At 42.2% G+C, this 17,253-nt stretch overlaps 7 non-coding genes and 1 pseudogene across 7 annotated transcripts; all 8 read left to right on the plus strand.

Moving 5' to 3' along the window:
* Nucleotides 1–105: 105 nt before the first annotated feature.
* LOC135038194 (U1 spliceosomal RNA) lies at nucleotides 106–269 on the plus strand. The gene has a single exon (XR_010232586.1). It is a non-coding gene; the product is annotated as a U1 spliceosomal RNA (small nuclear RNA).
* A 152-nt stretch (nucleotides 270–421) lies between these two features.
* LOC135038245 (U1 spliceosomal RNA) lies at nucleotides 422–584 on the plus strand. Its single transcript, XR_010232634.1, has one exon. It is a non-coding gene; the product is annotated as a U1 spliceosomal RNA (small nuclear RNA).
* A 671-nt stretch (nucleotides 585–1,255) lies between these two features.
* Nucleotides 1,256–1,413, plus strand: LOC135038260 (U1 spliceosomal RNA). Its single transcript, XR_010232648.1, has one exon. It is a non-coding gene; the product is annotated as a U1 spliceosomal RNA (small nuclear RNA).
* An 8,923-nt stretch (nucleotides 1,414–10,336) lies between these two features.
* Nucleotides 10,337–10,410, plus strand: TRNAS-ACU (transfer RNA serine (anticodon ACU)). The gene has a single exon. It is a non-coding gene; the product is annotated as a tRNA-Ser (tRNA).
* Nucleotides 10,411–15,209: 4,799 nt separating this feature from the next.
* On the plus strand, nucleotides 15,210–15,373 carry LOC135038199 (U1 spliceosomal RNA). The gene has a single exon (XR_010232591.1). It is a non-coding gene; the product is annotated as a U1 spliceosomal RNA (small nuclear RNA).
* Nucleotides 15,374–15,525: 152 nt separating this feature from the next.
* LOC135038244 (U1 spliceosomal RNA) lies at nucleotides 15,526–15,660 on the plus strand (annotated as a pseudogene).
* Nucleotides 15,661–16,358: 698 nt separating this feature from the next.
* Nucleotides 16,359–16,522, plus strand: LOC135038191 (U1 spliceosomal RNA). Its single transcript, XR_010232583.1, has one exon. It is a non-coding gene; the product is annotated as a U1 spliceosomal RNA (small nuclear RNA).
* Nucleotides 16,523–16,674: 152 nt separating this feature from the next.
* LOC135038266 (U1 spliceosomal RNA) lies at nucleotides 16,675–16,837 on the plus strand. Its single transcript, XR_010232652.1, has one exon. It is a non-coding gene; the product is annotated as a U1 spliceosomal RNA (small nuclear RNA).
* The last annotated feature ends 416 nt before the right edge of the window (nucleotides 16,838–17,253 follow it).

Consider the following 17,253-nt stretch of genomic DNA (forward strand, 5'->3'; position numbering starts at 1 on the left):
GTTGTTGTCCCCAGATGAGAGTTCCCTTGTGCTGCCTCAGTTGAATCTCCTTTACTTGACAGAGATGTGCCTGAGCAGCGGCCCTCCCCAGCCCTATCCCAAATCATACTTATTTTGCATAGGAGATACCATGGTCATGAAGATTGTTCTCCCAGGGTGAGGTTCATTCATTGCATTCTGGGTATGCTGACCACTGTGATTCCCCCAAATGTGGGAAACTCGACTACATTATTTGTGATAGTGGGGGACTGTGTTTGTGCTTTCCTCTGGTCAGCTCTGGTAAAAGTCAGATTTCTTTGTCTTAGATTTACCTCTAGCCTTGTTCTTCTTTCGATAGTTCCCTTGTGCTGCCTTAGTTGGATCTCCTTCACTTGACAGGGGGGTGCCCGAGCAGCGACCCTCCCCAGCTCTAGCCCAACTCCTAATTACCTGCCAGGTGAGATACTATGATCAGGAAGGTGCTTCTCCCAGGGCAAGGCTCACCCATTGCACTCTGGGTGTGCTGCTCCTGCGATTTCCCCAAATGTGGGACATTTGACTGCATAATTTGTGTTTCCCCTGGTCGGCTCTCGTATAATTCAGATCTCTTTGTCTCAGGTCTCTCTCCAGCCTAGTTTGCTGTCTGTTTCCACTTCTCTTTTCTTGAGCCGCTCCCTTCTATGCCCTTGCGCACTATCCTGACTTCTCCCGTCTGCTTACTTTGTGCCTTCCAACGCACAATGCGAACTACAGGTAGTGCTGCAGGGCCCACACCCTTTTACTTGCCTTACAGAGCAGCTCTGAAGCTGTTACAGTGCCCAACTGCTGCAAGAAATCAGCTTGAATGCTTCAGGGGCTGGGGCATAGCCAACATGAGCCCCACACCGAAGGAGGGTGGAGGTGTTTAATGCGAACTAGGGGTCATCCAAGCGCCGCAAAAGGCCGCCATGCCCTGCACGCCCCTTTTCTCTTTTCATATGCAGACGAGGGTTGAAGCCAACTTTGACCCACTGCTTGGATGACATCACCATATGCAAATCCATCTGCTGCATGCCTTCCCCCAGGAATGCTTGCACTAGTTGTTGCATTTGGTTTGTTGTTTGGGGGTGCTTCAGTATTAGGCAGCCTTCTGCCCTCCCATGTTCATCTGAAAATATGTGTTCTCCCTGCAGTTGTTATCCCCAGATGAGAGTTCCCTTGTGCTGCCTCAGTTGATTCTCCTTTACTTGACAGAGATGTGCCTGAGCAGTGGCCCTCCCCAGCCCTATCCCAAATCATACTTATTTTGCATAGGAGATACCAAGGTCATGAAGATTGTTCTGTGAGGTTCATTCATTGCATTCTGTGTATGCTGACCCCTGTGATTTCCCCAAATGTGGGAAACTCGACTGCATTATTTGTGGTAGTGGGGGACTGTGTTTGTGCTTTCTTCTGGTCAGCTCTGGTAAAAGTCAGATTTCTTTGTCTCAGATCTTCCTCTAGCCTTGTTCTTCTTTCGAGAGTTCCCTTGTGCTGCCTCAGTTGGATCTCCTTCACTTGACAGGGGGGTGCCCGAGCAGCGACCCTCCCCAGCTCTAGCCCAACTCCTACTTACCTGCCAGGTGAGATACTATTAAGTGGATTTTTGAAAGAAAACAATACTGTCAATATACTATTAAAACAAATTAAAATGGTAAAAGTTATTGTACTTTAAGTAAAATTAAAAGAGCTAAAATATCAATCCCAGTTTTGGATTACTTTAATTAAAAAAAATGCATATAGCAGAGGATAGTTTCAATCTGCCTACCTCTGGGTTATGGGCCCAGCATGCTTCCATTGCAGTACTCTGCTGCACATGTAAGTGCAAGAGATCCTGAAGCACTCACTCATCATGGGAAAGTACCAATGTGTTTCTTCGTTGGTTGATTTAAGAAACATCTTACAAAAACTCTCCAGATTATTGACTTTTTAAAGTTTTTTCTAGGAAACGTTCTAGATGAATGCTTATTAGCCTTTGTCAGTATGAACTTTTGCAAAGTGTCTCTGTGGCGCAATCAGTTAGTGTGTTTGGCTACTAAGCAGAAGGTTGGTGGTCCAATCCCACCCAGGGACGTAATTGACCTTGTGATCAGATTTTGGTGATCTTTAAGTAGTCAAGTCAAAATTTCAAACCCCCTCTTATGGTGTAGGGTACCTGTACTTCTCTGATGTAATCAGAGTTAGATTTGATTAAGTGATTTTATTAAAAAAAACAGATAGGAAGTACATTTTAGCAGTGGGTTGCAGAGAAAAAGAAAAATGCTGGCAGAAAAATCCTATTGAGTGATTAAACAGCTCTTCATTTTCTGGCTTTATGTTTATGCTAACAAATTTGTTCTCTGAAAAGTGTCCACAAAGCCAAGTCTCTGATTAACACCTTTGTAGGGATGGTTTTTCACCTATTACTAAATTAAACTTGCTTCATTGGAAAGGCAGCAATATGCATCCTCATTTCAATGTCTACTGAAATAATACAGGTTGACACCAGGAAACATTAACGCCACTGCATCCTTGCTGCTTTCTCATGTGGAAGTCTGTTTAATGTGAAAACAAGGTGATATCTAATTAGCACACAGGTAAGGAATTAAGAAAATCTTTTTTTAAGGGTGAAGATGTTTCTCACAAAATCGTTGCCCCAGTGCATCATTGAAATTCAAGCTGGAAAGATGATTTTAATATATCACTTGTACATTTTGTATTGCTCTTCTGGTGACAATGTAGTTTGTTTTTGTCAATTACCATTTTAATAATAGGGTAAAGAAAATTAAGTGGATTTTTGAAAGAAAACAATACTGTCAATATACTATTAAAACAAATTAAAATGGTAAAAGTTATTGTACTTTAAGTAAAAATAAAAGAGCCAAAATATCAATCCCAGTTTTGGATTACTTTAATTAACAAAAAAAATGCATATAGCAGAGGATAGTTTCAATCTGCCTACCTCTGGGTTATGGGCCCAGCATGCTTCCATTGCAGTACTCTGCTGCACATGTAAGTGCAAGAGATCCTGAAGCACTCACTCATCATGGGAAAGTACCAATGTGTTTCTTCGTTGGTTGATTTAAGAAACATCTTACAAAAACTCTCCAGATTATTGACTTTTTAAAGTTCTTCTAGGAAACGTTCTTGATGAATGCTTATTAGCCTTTGTCAGTATGTACTTTTTGCAAAGTGTCTCTGTGGCGCAATCGGTTAGTGTGTTCGGCTATTAACCAAAAGGTTGGTGGTTCAATCCCACCCAGGGACGTAATTGACCTTGTGATCAGATTTTGGTGATATTTAAGTAGACAAGTCTAAATTTCAAACCCCCTGTTATGGTGTAGGGTACCTGGCCTTCTCTGATGTAATCAGAGTTAGATTTGATTAAGTGATTTTATAAAAAAACAGATAGGAAGTACAATTTAGCAGTGGGTTGCAGAGAAAAAGAAAAATGCTGGCAGAAAAATCCAATTGAGTGATTAAACAGCTCTTCATTTTCTGGCTTTATTTTTATGCTAACAAATTTGTTCTCTGAAAAGGGTCCACAAAGCCAAGTCTCTGATTAACACCTTTGTAGGGATGGTTTTTCACCTATTACTAAATTAAACTTGCTTCATTGGAAAGGCAGCAAGATGCATCCTCATTTCAATGTCTACTGAAATAATACAGGTTGACACCAGGAAACATTAACGCCACTGCATCCTTGCTGCTTTCTCATGTGGAAGTCTGTTTAATGTGAAAACAAGGTGATATCTAATTAGCACACAGGTAAGGAATTAAGAAAATATTTAAGGGTGAAGATGTTTCTCACAAAATCGTTGCCCCAATTCATCATTGAAATTCAAGCTGGAAAGATGATTTTAATATATCACTTGTACATTTTGTATTGCTCTTCTGGTGACAATGTAGTTTGTTTTTGTCAATTACCACTTTAATAATAGGGTAAAGAAAATTAAGTGGATTTTTGAAAGAAAACAATACTGTCAATATACTATTAAAACAAATTAAAATGGGACTTCCGCTTCCGGCTGCATGCGGAGTGCAGCTTGAAAACGCTGCTCCGCTCAGGGAACCGCTCACCTGCTTATACGTAGCTGTTCCCGGCTACACACAGCGACCGCTACCCAGCGCATCACCCCCTCTTCCCCAATGGACAAATACCTGGCACCAGGGGCCTCACATAAACCGCAGCCTCCGCGTCAGGAGAAGCGCCTCGCCGATCCCAACATGGCGCCAGACGCCTCCTCAGCCCCGTCCACCCCGGCCTCTAAGAAGGTGGCTTCACCCCAGGAGCTCACTGATCTTCCACAGGTACGCCGCTTCCCGGATACTCCCGCTACGTATGGCGACATCGTGGATGCTATTAAATCCACAATGTCACCTCTGCTATCTAAGGCTGTGGCAGACATCTCACAGCAACTGCAGCACCTTACTGCCAGAGTCTCAGATTCTGAAAATCGCATAGGAGCGCTATGTCATGATATGCATTTGGCACAAGGAGACATTATCAAACTGCAGAAGGAAAATTATCAGTTATGGAACAAACTTGATGAGGCTGAAAATCGTTCACGTCGTAATAATATCAGGGTGGTAGGGCTCCCTGAAAATGTTAAAGGCCCAGCATTGGCAACTTTTGTTTCTGTGACTCTCCCTAAGCTACTAGGCATCGAGGAGGAATGTAAGGACCTGGTGATGGAAAGAGTTCACCGAGTCGGCCCGCCACCCCGTCCGAATGAATCACGCCCTAGGGTCACATTATTCAGATGTTTAAATTATCTTCACAAAGTGGCATTCTGGAGGGCTTCGCGAAAGATTCAGAACCTTATCTGGGAAGGAAACCGACTACGCCTTTTCCAAGACTTCTCTATGGAACTTTCACGTATGCGTAAATCCTTTTCTCCTATCTGCTCGAAGCTAGTCTCCATGAACCGACGTTTTGCCCTTATGTATCCGGCTAAGCTAAGGATCTTCATTAATGACACCCACTACGACTTCACGACGCCTGAAGATGCACACGCCTTCCTATCTGGTAACCGTGAGGATTCCGCTGCAGACATCACTGACACCCCTGCTTGAACTCTCGCCACCCTTGGAACTGTCTCTTTATGGTTAAAAAATTCTGCTTTCTCCCAGTTATTATGTGAAATATATCTGCGTCCACCGTTTACTACTCTAGCCCCTTCCCCACCCCCCCTTTTTTACTGTTTGATCTGGGCCTTCTTATAATCTCACCCTTTAATTCAATTTGACATAGAGATTATAGTTTTCCTCAACATTGTTGTTAAGGTCCATTACGTTAGCCCTTCTTACAGGGTCCCTGAACACCTGTCATGCTCCGGTATCTACAGTTGTCTAGTGCTATCCCACTATATGGGATCAGCCCACAGTTATATCTATTGTTACATTTGCGGAATGTCATTTATGTCCTTTGGACTCCTGGCATGTTGACCATGCCACTGCCATGTTTTCATGTATTCCCCATGTCTTGTCATTGCATGTTTCCCTCCCCTTTTCTCTCCTCGTGTTTGTTCTCATTTAGGTTCACCGCCATTTTGCCCCGGCAGAATTATACCCAGATGGATGGATTCTCCCCTCACCCAGACACATATGACTGAGCTGAAAATAGGTTCCTTCAATGTCGGTGGCATCCACTCTCCGGCTAATCGCCGTAAGGTTTTATTATACTTACAAAAACAGTCAATAGATATTGCATGTCTCCAAGAAACCCATCTATTACCCCCTGAGATTTTGAAACTCCAAATGCTTAAATGAAAAATTCTGGCCTCCGCCCCCTATAATTCCAAATCCAGAGGTATTGTAATTTTAAGCTCCAAGACATTACCTATAGAAATACTCTCCTCTTACTCTGATCCTGAAGGCAGGATATTGATACTATCTTTCTCATTATTTAACGCAACGTATACGCTTGCCTCCATTTACGCACCCAATGTCTATTCTAGATCCTTCCTCCAGAAGCTCATTAAATTACTCCTCCCACATATGTCTGCCCCTATAATTCTCTGTGGCGACTTCAATTTGACTGCTCACCCCACACTTGATAGATCCTCCACGCGAAGAATACGTACCCCGCCCCCCTCCCTGGGGATTCCTTCACTGTTGAAAACTCTCCAATTAATAGACGTATGGAGGGCCCTACACCCAACCCAGAGAGAATTTACTTGCCTACCTGCAGCGCACCACACACTGTCTCGCATAGATTTTATTTTCCCCTCTTCCTCTCTTTTCCCCCTAGTCCAAGATACAACCATACACCCTATCATACTCTCTGACCATGCACTTGTCACCTTCTCATTTTACACGAAAAAAGAGCTATCCCCATATAGAACATGGAGATTCCCAGCCTACCTCCTTAGCTCCCTGAAATTTCGAGAACATTTAGACCAGACATGGACTGATTTTAATTTCCATAATGAACATACTCTAGCTACAGACCCCTCACTCTATTGGATGACGGCCAAATCAGTACTGAGAGGTTCTATTTTAGCCTTTGAGGCTTCCTTACGAAAACGACTCTCCCACTCTTATACCACCCTCCAGGAATCATTGACGGAAGCCTATGCTTCTTATGTCCAGACACCCACCACTACTACACGATCCAAATATCTTTCTGCCAAGTCCCTTCTTGAAGAATTGCTTCAGTCTATGTCTGATAAGATTACTTTCTCCTCTCATTATCGATATCACAAATTCGGTAAAAAGACGAGTAAACTCCTTACCAATATCCTCAATGGCACCAGGACACCGATGATAGTCCACCCCCTCAAACTACAAGATGGCTCCCTTACCAAATCCACTGCGCAAATTTCTCAGGTCATGTCAGACTTCTATACAGACATTTATGCCCCCCCTAACCCTACGCCCAGCACCCCACCTATAACTTCGCCTCTAATGGACGAACGTAAGCTGACCAATACCTGGTCCCAACTCACTTATCCACAATTGCCGGGAGAGTTCGCAGACTCCCTCACTGCCCCTATTTCCACTCTTGAAATAAGCAAGGCTATTAGGTCACTCAAACCTGCCAAGGCTCCTGGTCCTGATGGATTTTCTGGGGAATTTTACAGTTTTTTCCTTGATAAAGTAACCCCAGTTCTTGAATCAGTATTTAACCATATTTTAATTACTCAAAATGTCCCTGCATACTTTAATTCTGCCATCGTCAAAGTGATTCCCAAACCGGGTAGAGATCTCTCCAATCCTGGCTCTTATCGCCCCATTTCACTACTGAATTGTGATTATAAAATCCTAACCAAGATTTTGGCAGAACGTCTTAATCCCCTCCTCCCCCATATAATCCATCGGGACCAGACCGGCTTTATTAAGGGCAGACACTCGGTACGCAATGTCCGCAAAGTTCTGGCGGCTACCCAAAAGCTAACCTCAGTGACGTCTACTGACTCCCCAAATCTTATCTTATCTATTGACGCCGAAAAGGCCTTCGATCTTGTCTATTGGCCACATCTATTTGACACTATGACCAAATTTAGAATCCCTGATCAATACATATCCTTCATTCGGACTTTATACACCAATTCCTCATCCCAAATTGCCTGTAATGGCTACTAATCCCCTCCTTTCCCGATCAAGAAAGGCACACGACAAGGTTGTCCCTTTCTCCCCTCCTCTTTGCCATCGCCCTAGAACCCCTAGCACTTGCTCTTCGGTCATCTACTGATTTCTCTGGTATCCCCCTAGCAAATATGGAATTGAAACTTGCACTCTATGCAGACGACGTGTTGCTCTTTGTGTCCAACCCTTTAGTTTCTATACCGGTAATCATAGACATAGTAGCCTCCTTTGGACCCATTTCCGGATATAAAATAAATGTACACAAATCAGAAATTCTTCCTATCACTCCTTTAGCACCGTCCTTGGCCACTAACCCCACTTTAGCACAATTCACAATCCAGCCCTCCCATATCAAATATTTAGGTATCCTTATCACTCGAGATCCCCTTCAGATTTATAAGGCGAATTTCTTGCCCCTATTCTCCAAGATTAAAACCCAACTCAATTCATGGACCAAACTCCCCCTGTCTTTACTAGGCAGAGCTGCAGTAATCAAGACTATAATATTTCCAAAAATCTTTTACTGTCTCCAAATGATACTTTCCCCCCTGCCAAAGTCGGATGTACAAATGTTAAATTCACTAATTTCCTCGTTTCTGTGGTCTGGTAAGAGACCCAGGATGAGATAATCTAAGCTAACATATCCGACTAGACTGGGGGGACTGGGCATCCCGGATTTCACTCTCTACCACTTGTCAATACATTTCAGGTATATCTCGGACTGGCTCTTCAATAAATCTACATACACAGATCGCTCTCTAGATGATGCTATATTCTCCCCATTTTCACCTAGTGCCCTATTACATACCCCACTACGCCTCCTCCCACACCATATTCTGAATCATATTATATTTAGGGGGTCATACGACGCCTGGATACATATAAATAAACTCCTGAATAGAAATCATGCAATTTCACCTTACATTCCTCTCTGGGGCAACCCTAATTTTCCCCCTTCACTGCACAACCCCTTCTTCTCAAACTGGCACACAAAAGGACTTGACCTTGCCACCAAATTATTTGATCCTGGAGGGCAGATACTTACCTTTACCTCACTGCGTGAGACTTATGATATTCCACACTCCAACTTCTACATGTACCTCCAAGCTCGACACTATGTTGACACCATTAACTCAGTTATCCTCTCATTCTCTCCTCCAGACCCATTACTCTCACTTTTCCTGACCTTACATAATGGAAAATATAAAACAGCCTTACTATATAAATTACTTCTTGACTCCAATGATAAAGATCCGCTTACCCCTCTCCTAACGTCCTGGTCCACGGATTGTCCGGAAATTACTTCTACCCAAGTATTAATTTCTCATCATCATACCACTATGAAAATCCTCCAATCTGCTTACCTCCAAGAAGTTCATTTTAAGACTTTACATCGACTCTATATCACCCCGGCCCAGAGAAAATATATGCATCCCTCTGAGACAGGTGAATGCTGCAAATGCAAAATGGTGAATGCTAAATTTTTTCATTGCTTTTGGTCATGCTCAAAAATACTAAAATTCTGGAGGAAGGTTCTAGTTTTTATCAATAACCTCTTTTCTACGTCCTTGGTAGCTGACCCTCTTGCTTGCCTCTGTATGAATTTTAGTAACTGGACGCTCCCGGAAAACTCATCATCGATTATCCCTCTACTCACAATCATACTGACCATGTCCAAAAAACTGATTTTGACACACTGGACAGTACGATCAGCCCCGTCCCTATATGACCTGAAGAATAGTATACTACAACTACTCCTTTTTGACAAACGCTCCTTAGCACTAGACCCCTCTCTTTCCTATGACAATTTATCCCAAAATGGAAGTATTACCTATCTACCCTTGATATGACACAACAGCCCCTATTGCTCTAGGCTCCCCTACTCACATGAGCATGGTTTAACCCCTCTTTTTCAATACTTATACTACTATCAGGGTTTACAAGGATAGGATGGCGAGCCCTATTACTGAAACAATATTTTTTTTTTCCTGATCTCTGTCACTAGCCCCACCCACTTTGAAGCACTTTAACATTCGATTCTATATTGTTAGTTTAACTCATCCTTCTCCTCAGTTCTAACTTTGATTGTCACATAATGTAAAGTGATCCGATTGAGTATTCCCTATATGTACTGCCCCTCCTTCTCCTGTCACGTCTTTGTTTGTCTCCCCCCCTCCTCCTGGTTATTTTATTAAGGTTTAACTTTGTAGAAACATAGTGGGTCTCTGACCTACCTTCCTTTGAATTAAGAATTGTACTGTTTTTCACTACGAGATCTGGCGAATACAACAGAATTCCTTTACGGAATTTCTCGTCTCTGTTATATTGCCTGTTACATTTATACTATTGCTGATTTGCTGTATTTGAAATATACAAAACCCTATTTCAATAAAAATGATTGAACCAAAACAAATTAAAATGGTAAAAGTTATTGTACTTTAAGTAAAAATAAAAGAGCTAAAATATCAATCCCAGTTTTGGATTACTTTAATTAACAAAAAAAATGCATATAGCAGAGGATAGTTTCAATCTGCCTACCTCTGGGTTATGGGCCCAGCATGCTTCCATTGCAGTACTCTGCTGCACATGTAAGTGCAAGAGATCCTGAAGCACTCACTCATCATGGGAAAGTACCAATGTGTTTCTTCGTTGGTTGATGGAAGAAACATCTTACAAAAACTCTCCAGATTATTGACTTTTTAAAGTTTTTCTAGGAAACGTTCTAGATGTATGCTTATTAGCCTTTGTCAGTATGTACTTTTTGCAAAATGTCTCTGTGGCGCAATCGGTTAGTGTGTCTGGCTACTAACCAAAAGGTTGGTGGTTCAATCCCACCCAGGGACGTAATTGACCTTGTGATCAGATTTTGGTGATATTTAAGTAGACAAGTCAAAATTTCAAACCCCCTCTTATGGTGTAGGGTACCTGGCCTTCTCTGATGTAATCAGAGTTAGATTTGATTCAGTGATTTTATAAAAAAACAGCTTGGAAGCACAATTTAGCAATGGGTTGCAGAGAAAAAAAATATGCTGGCAGAAAAATCCAATTGAGTGATTAAACAGCTCTTCATTTTCTGCCTTTATTTTTATGCTAACAAATTTGTTCTCTGAAAAGTGTCCACAAAGCCAAGTCTCTGATTAACACCTTTGTAGGGATGGTTTTTCACCTATAACTAAATTAAACTTGCTTCATTGGAAAGGCAGCAAGATGCATCCTCATTTCAATGTCTACTGAAATAATACAGGTTGACACCAGGAAACATTAACGCCACTGCATCCTTGCTGCTTTCTCATGTGGAAGTCTGTTTAATGTGAAAACAAGGTGATATCTAATTAGCACACAGGTAAGGAATTAAGAAAATCTTTATTTAAGGGTGAAAATGTTTCTCACAAAATCGTTGCCCCAATGCATCATTGAAATTCAAGCTGGAAAGATGATTTTAATATATCACTTGTACATTTTGTATTGCTCTTCTGGTGACAATGTAGTTTGTTTTTGTCAATAACCCTTTTAATAATAGGGTAAAGAAAATTAAGTGGATTTTTTATTTTTTTTTAAATATGTTTTATTGAGATTTTCCAAACAAATATTGTACAGTTCAGATTATGCTAAAGATGAGCCAAGCAGAGTACATAGGACATCAATGTTTAAGAAAACAAAAACAGAGGCCTAGACAGTGATATATCATCGTACAATAATCCAGGAACAAAGGTCTTCCTTGGACGTATTATCATCCAGGCATACTGCACCTGTTGTAACTATATGCCAGGAAAGGAAGAATACCTGGCAGTCGCCAAGAATTTAATATCAATTTTGGTTATTTGTGCGAACATAACTGAGTGAAACAAGACCAATTAAGAATCAAGGGGGTGGGGGAACACTGAACACATATAAGGAAAGAGGGGGTGGGGAAGAGAAGGTGAGGGAGAAAGAAATAGATCATCTCAAGTCTGGAGTTCTGACCTGACAGGTTCGTGTTGTCAGCCAGAATTTAAGTAAATATTAGCCAACCTATGGTAAAGGCTCTATGTCATAATTAAGTTTCCTAAGTAAGTTCCATGAAGTATTTTCGAACAATTGCAGGATATGATTCTGTGAATGTATGTCTAATATATTAATAAAATATTCCCATTTACGGTAAAATTTTTCGACTCCTTGTTCAATATCTGGTATAGTAGTACGTCTATCATAATATAGTATTTGTAGCAATTTATGTTTGACTTCTGATATAGAGGGAGCGGAATGTTGGGTCCAATGAATGAGGATAACCTTTTTTGCTACCGTAACTACAGTGATCAGTAGACGAAGTTTGTCTTTTTTATTAGAACCTAAATCCCAGTTTTTAAAGTTTCCACATAGACATGCTAAAGGGTCAGGGCTTAAGGTGGAAGTGAACATGGAGTTAATCAAGTTGATCATCTTGTTCCAGAATTTTTTAATTTTACCTCATTCCCATACACAATGGAAAAATGTGGCATGTGACATGCGCATTTATTGCAAGCCCCGGATTCAAGGGGTGACATGTATCTCCTTTGAGCAGGGGAAATATATGCTCTATGTATTATTCTAATATGGACTTCCTGCAGGTAAGATGATTGCAAAAATTTTAGAGAAGTGTCATATTGTGCAAGTAAGTCTGATACCAGAGTGATATCTGGGATATCTCTGGACCATTTTTGTAATGAGGATTCCCAGTGGGATGAAACTGAAATGGAAACTAGGGGTTCATATAATAAACTAATTTTGTATGGTACAGAGGAAATAAGTTTAAGAAGCGAAGTGAATGTCGACGTTTCTTTATCTGTGTTCGAAGGCGTGGGGAGGGATTGAATATAATGACGTGCTTGCAGATACATATAGAAATGTTGAGATGGTATGGAATATTTAGATTGGAGATCAGCAAACGAGAGTAGATTGCCACCAGGATCAAATACTTTTGCTGTTGAGGCCAAGCCCTTATCCTTCCACTGGAGAAAAGAGGCATTGGATAGAGAGGGGGGAAAAGCTGGGTTTCCCCACAGTGATATGTACGGAGAGTATCTGGGGTTGGAGTGAAATTTCTTATTAATCATAATCCAGGATCTGTATGTGTCTATAAATAGGAGATTATTTTTTACGGCATTCGGAATATCTGACAATTTAGAGTGTAGCAGGGCATTTGGAGAACAGGGAGAGAATAAGGCAGAATCTAGATGGTTGTCTGTGTAAGAACTAGTGTCGAGCAACCAGTCATTGATATAGCGAAAAAATATCGCATTAGAATATAAATTTAAATCCGGAGAGCCGAGGCCTCCACGTTTACGGGGTAGTCGTAGTTTGGAGTAAGCTATTCTAGGGCGTTTCCCTTGCCACAGAAAACGGGAGAATAAAGAATTCAAGAGTTGTACGTCTTTCCTACGGAGTCTTATCGGCAGCATCTGCATTACATAAAAATTTTTTGGAAATAGAACACTCTTGATGGCTGCTATCCTACCTAAAAGGGAGATGGGTAGCGACAGCCAGTTGTCTAGATAGTTTGCAATCTTGGCAATGATTGGGGTAAAGTTGAGTTTATAAAGGTCTGATAAATCCTTCGATATATGTATTCCTAAATATTTAACGGTGGATTGGGAGATCTGAAAGGATTGGAGTATAGGAAGCGATTGAAAATATGAGGGAGGGCCATGGATAGGGAGAATCACAGATTTATCTAGGTTGACTTTATAGCCTGAGACCGTTCCAAAAGAGGAGATGAGGTTTAGGACATTTGGAAGAGAGGAAGCTGGATTGGAAAGAAAAAGAACCATATCGTCTGCGTATAAGGACACTTTCAGTTGTTTAGACCTAATAGTAATGCCTTCAACTGATGGTGAGTTCCGTATTGCGATCGCCAGAGGTTCAATGGCAAACGCAAATAGAAGGGGAGATAGAGGACATCCCTGTCTTGTTCCTCGATAAATAGTAAAAGAAGGTGAGAGAGAGCCATTGCAGGAAATATGTGACTGGGGGGAGTGATATAATGTTTGTATAGTAGATATGAAAAAAGGGGGTAAGCCAAACCTACGCAAAGTGGAAAAAAGATAATTCCCGTTTACTAAATCAAAAGCCTTTTCGGCGTCAAAGGATACAAGCATCTTAGGGGGGGAAGAATTAATAGAGGTTGAGTGATGGATCATTGCCAAGATTTTGCGGACATTAACAACTGAATGTCTGCCTAGAATAAAACCTGTCTGGTCCGGATGTATAATTTGGGGTAAATACAGTTTCAGTCTGTTTGCCAAGATCTTGGTAAACATCTTGTAGTCAAAATTCAATAAAGAAATTGGTCTATAAGAACCCGGATGGGATAACTCCCTTCCCGGTTTCGGAAGTAATTTAATGAGTGCTGAGTTAAAATGAAGAGGCACAGACTGAGTGGTAATTATGTCATTGTAAAATGCGACTAAATTTTCTCCAAACCTAGGCAATAAAATTTTATATAATTCTGCTGTTAAGCCATCCGGACCAGGGGCTTTCATGGGTTTGGAAGACTGAATAGCTTTCATAATTTCGTCAATGGTGATAGGGGCCGCCAGCATATGGGAGAATTCCTCAGGAAACTGTGGGAGGGGGGGAAACGTCCAGGACTGCGAAGTATCATTAATAAGTGAGGGAGAATTGTCGTGGTTAGGGTTAGAATATATTCTTTCATAGAAAGATTTCATGACAGCAGTGATCTGGTCACTCGAGTTAGTTAACGAGCCATCTTCACGACGGAGGGGGTGAACTAGTATTTGCGGCTGTGAGCCTTTCAGTAGATTGGAGAGAAGGCGTCCTGTCTTATTACCGAATTTATGGAATTTGTAGTTGGTAGAGAAAAGTGAACGTTCACTTTTACATTTAAAATATTCATCTCAAAGCAATTTGAGACCGAGCAAAAGGAGGTCTTTACCCCACGGCAGGGAGGAATATCCCGACCGCGAGTGCCAATAAGATCCAGCCACGGTTAACGGGGGTCGTAGCATACCGCTGTGTTTCACCAACCATCACAGCGCTCTCCCCCTGTTTTCTTTCATTACTCACGTGAGTTACATATGAACTTTAACTGCAGTAAATAAGAGGCATTGGTTACAACTGTTGCTGTTCATCCACAAGAAGGAATTTAATGTATCAATTACAATTGGAAAGTAACGATTAAATTACAACAGCTGTATCCAGGAGGATTTTTTGGACACTATAATAGACATTCCGTTGTCATCAAGGGCAATATGAAATAGATACTGATTACATTTAGATATGGATAGTGGTGCCTATATATGTTGACTCCATTGTATTTTATTGAATGTGGTTTTCTTCTGTCTATATATATTTTTTTTAAATAAAGAGCATGTATATTTTATTTTTTGCGCTCCCTTGATAACAAGTGTGATTATCTTTAAAATTTGGTTTATTATTGGTAGAACAGTACTACCTGTGGGAGCAGCATTTTATAATATATGGTGAAAATTAATAGATGTATAAAGATTAAATAAGCAACAAATTGGTGAAATAGATACGTTTTGATAGGAGCGCTGGGTTCTATATATATATATATATTGACATTTCGTTATATATATGTATAGACTTTATAAATTCTAGACAGAGATGTGCCTGAGCAGCGGCCCTCCCCAGCCCTATCCCAAATCATACTTATTTTGCATAGGAGATACCATGGTCATGAAGATTGTTCTCCCAGGGTGAGGTTCATTCATTGCATTCTGGGTATGCTGATCCCTGTGATTTCACCAAATGTGGGAAACTGGACTGCATTATTTGTGGTAATAAGGGACTGTGTTTGTGCTTTCCTCTGGTCAGCTCTGGTAAAAGTCAGATTTCTTTGTCTCAGATCTTCCTCTAGCCTTGTTCTTCTTTCGAGAGTTCCCTTGTGCTGCCTCAGTTGGATCTCCTTCACTTGACAGGGGGGTGCCCGAGCAGCGACCCTCCCCAGCTCTAGCCCAACTCCTACTTACCTGCCAGGTGAGATACTATGATCATGAAGGTGCTTCTCCCAGGGCAAGGCTCACCCATTGTACTCTGGGTGTGCTGCTCCTGTGATTTCCCCAAATGTGGGAAACTTGACTGCATAATTTGTGTTTCCCCTAGTCGGCTCTCGTATAATTCAGATCTCTTTGTCTCAGGTCTCTCTCCAGCCTAGTTTGCTGTCTGTTTCCACTTCTCTTTTCTTGAGCCGCTCCCTTCTATGCCCTTGCGCACTATCCTGACTTCTCCCGTCTGCTTAATTTGTGCCTTCCAACGCACAATGCGAACTACAGGTAGTGCTGCAGGGCCCACACCCTTTTACTTGCCTTACAGAGCAGCTTTGGAGCTGTTACAGTGCCAAGCTGCTGCAAGAAATCAGCTTGAATGCTTCAGGGGCTGGGGCATAGCAACATGAGCCCCACACCGAAGGAGGGTGGAGGTGTTTAATGCGAACTAGGGGTCATCCAAGCGCCGCAAAAGGCCGCCATGCCCTGCACGCCCCTTTTCTCTTTTCATATGCAGACGAGGGTTGAAGCCAACTTTGACTCACTGCTTGGATGACATCACCATATGCAAATCCATCTGCTGCAGGCCTTCCCCCAGGAATGCTTGCACTAGTTGTTGCATTTGGTTTGTTGTTTGGGGGTGCTTCAGTATTAGGCAGCCTTCTGCCCTACCATGTTCATCTGAAAATATGTGTTCTCCCTGCAGTTGTTGTCCCCAGATGAGAGTTCCCTTGTGCTGCCTCAGTTGAATCTCCTTTACTTGACAGAGATGTGCCTGAGCAGCGGCCCTCCCCAGCCCTATCCCAAATCATACTTATTTTGCATAGGAGATACCATGGTCATGAAGATTGTTCTCCCAGGGTGAGGTTCATTCATTGCATTCTGGGTATGCTGACCCGTATGATTTCCCCAAATGTGGGAAACTCGACTGCATTATTTGTGGTAGTGGGGGACTGTGTTTGTTCTTTCCTCTGGTCAGCTCTGGTAAAAGTCAGATTTCTTTGTCTCAGATTTTCCTCTAGCCTTGTTCTTCTTTCGAGAGTTCCCTTGTGCTGCCTCAGTTGGATCTCCTTCACTTGACAGGGGGGTGCCCGAGCAGCGACCCTCCCCAGCTCTAGCCCAACTCCTAATTACCTGCCAGGTGAGATACTATGATCAGGAAGGTGCTTCTCCCAGGGCAAGGCTCACCCATTGCAGTCTGGGTGTGCTGCTCCTGTGATTTCCCCAAATGTGGGAAACTTTACTGCATAATTTGTGTTTCCCCTGGTCGGCTCTCGTATAATTCAGATCTCTTTGTCTCAGGTCTCTCTCCAGCCTAGTTTGCTGTCTGTTTCCACTTCTCTTTTCTTGAGCCGCTCCCTTCTATGCCCTTGCGCACTATCCTGACTTCTCCCGTCTGCTTACTTTGTGCCTTCCAACGCACAATGCAAACTACAGGTAGTGCTGCAGGGCCCACGCCCTTTTACTTGCCTTACAGAGCAGCTCTGGAGCTGTTACAGTGCCCAGCTGCTGCAAGAAATCAGCTTGAATGCTTCAGGGGCTGGGGCATAGCCAACATGAGCCCCACACCGAAGGAGGGTGGAGGTGTTTAATGCGAACTAGGGGTCATCCAAGCGCCGCAAAAGGCCGCCATGCCCTGCACGCCCCTTTTCTCTTTTCATATGCAGACGAGGGTTGAAGCCAACTTTGACCCACTGCTTGGATG

Source organism: Pseudophryne corroboree, unplaced genomic scaffold (assembly GCF_028390025.1).
Source record: "Pseudophryne corroboree isolate aPseCor3 unplaced genomic scaffold, aPseCor3.hap2 scaffold_705, whole genome shotgun sequence".
Classification (NCBI taxonomy): domain Eukaryota; kingdom Metazoa; phylum Chordata; class Amphibia; order Anura; family Myobatrachidae; genus Pseudophryne; species Pseudophryne corroboree.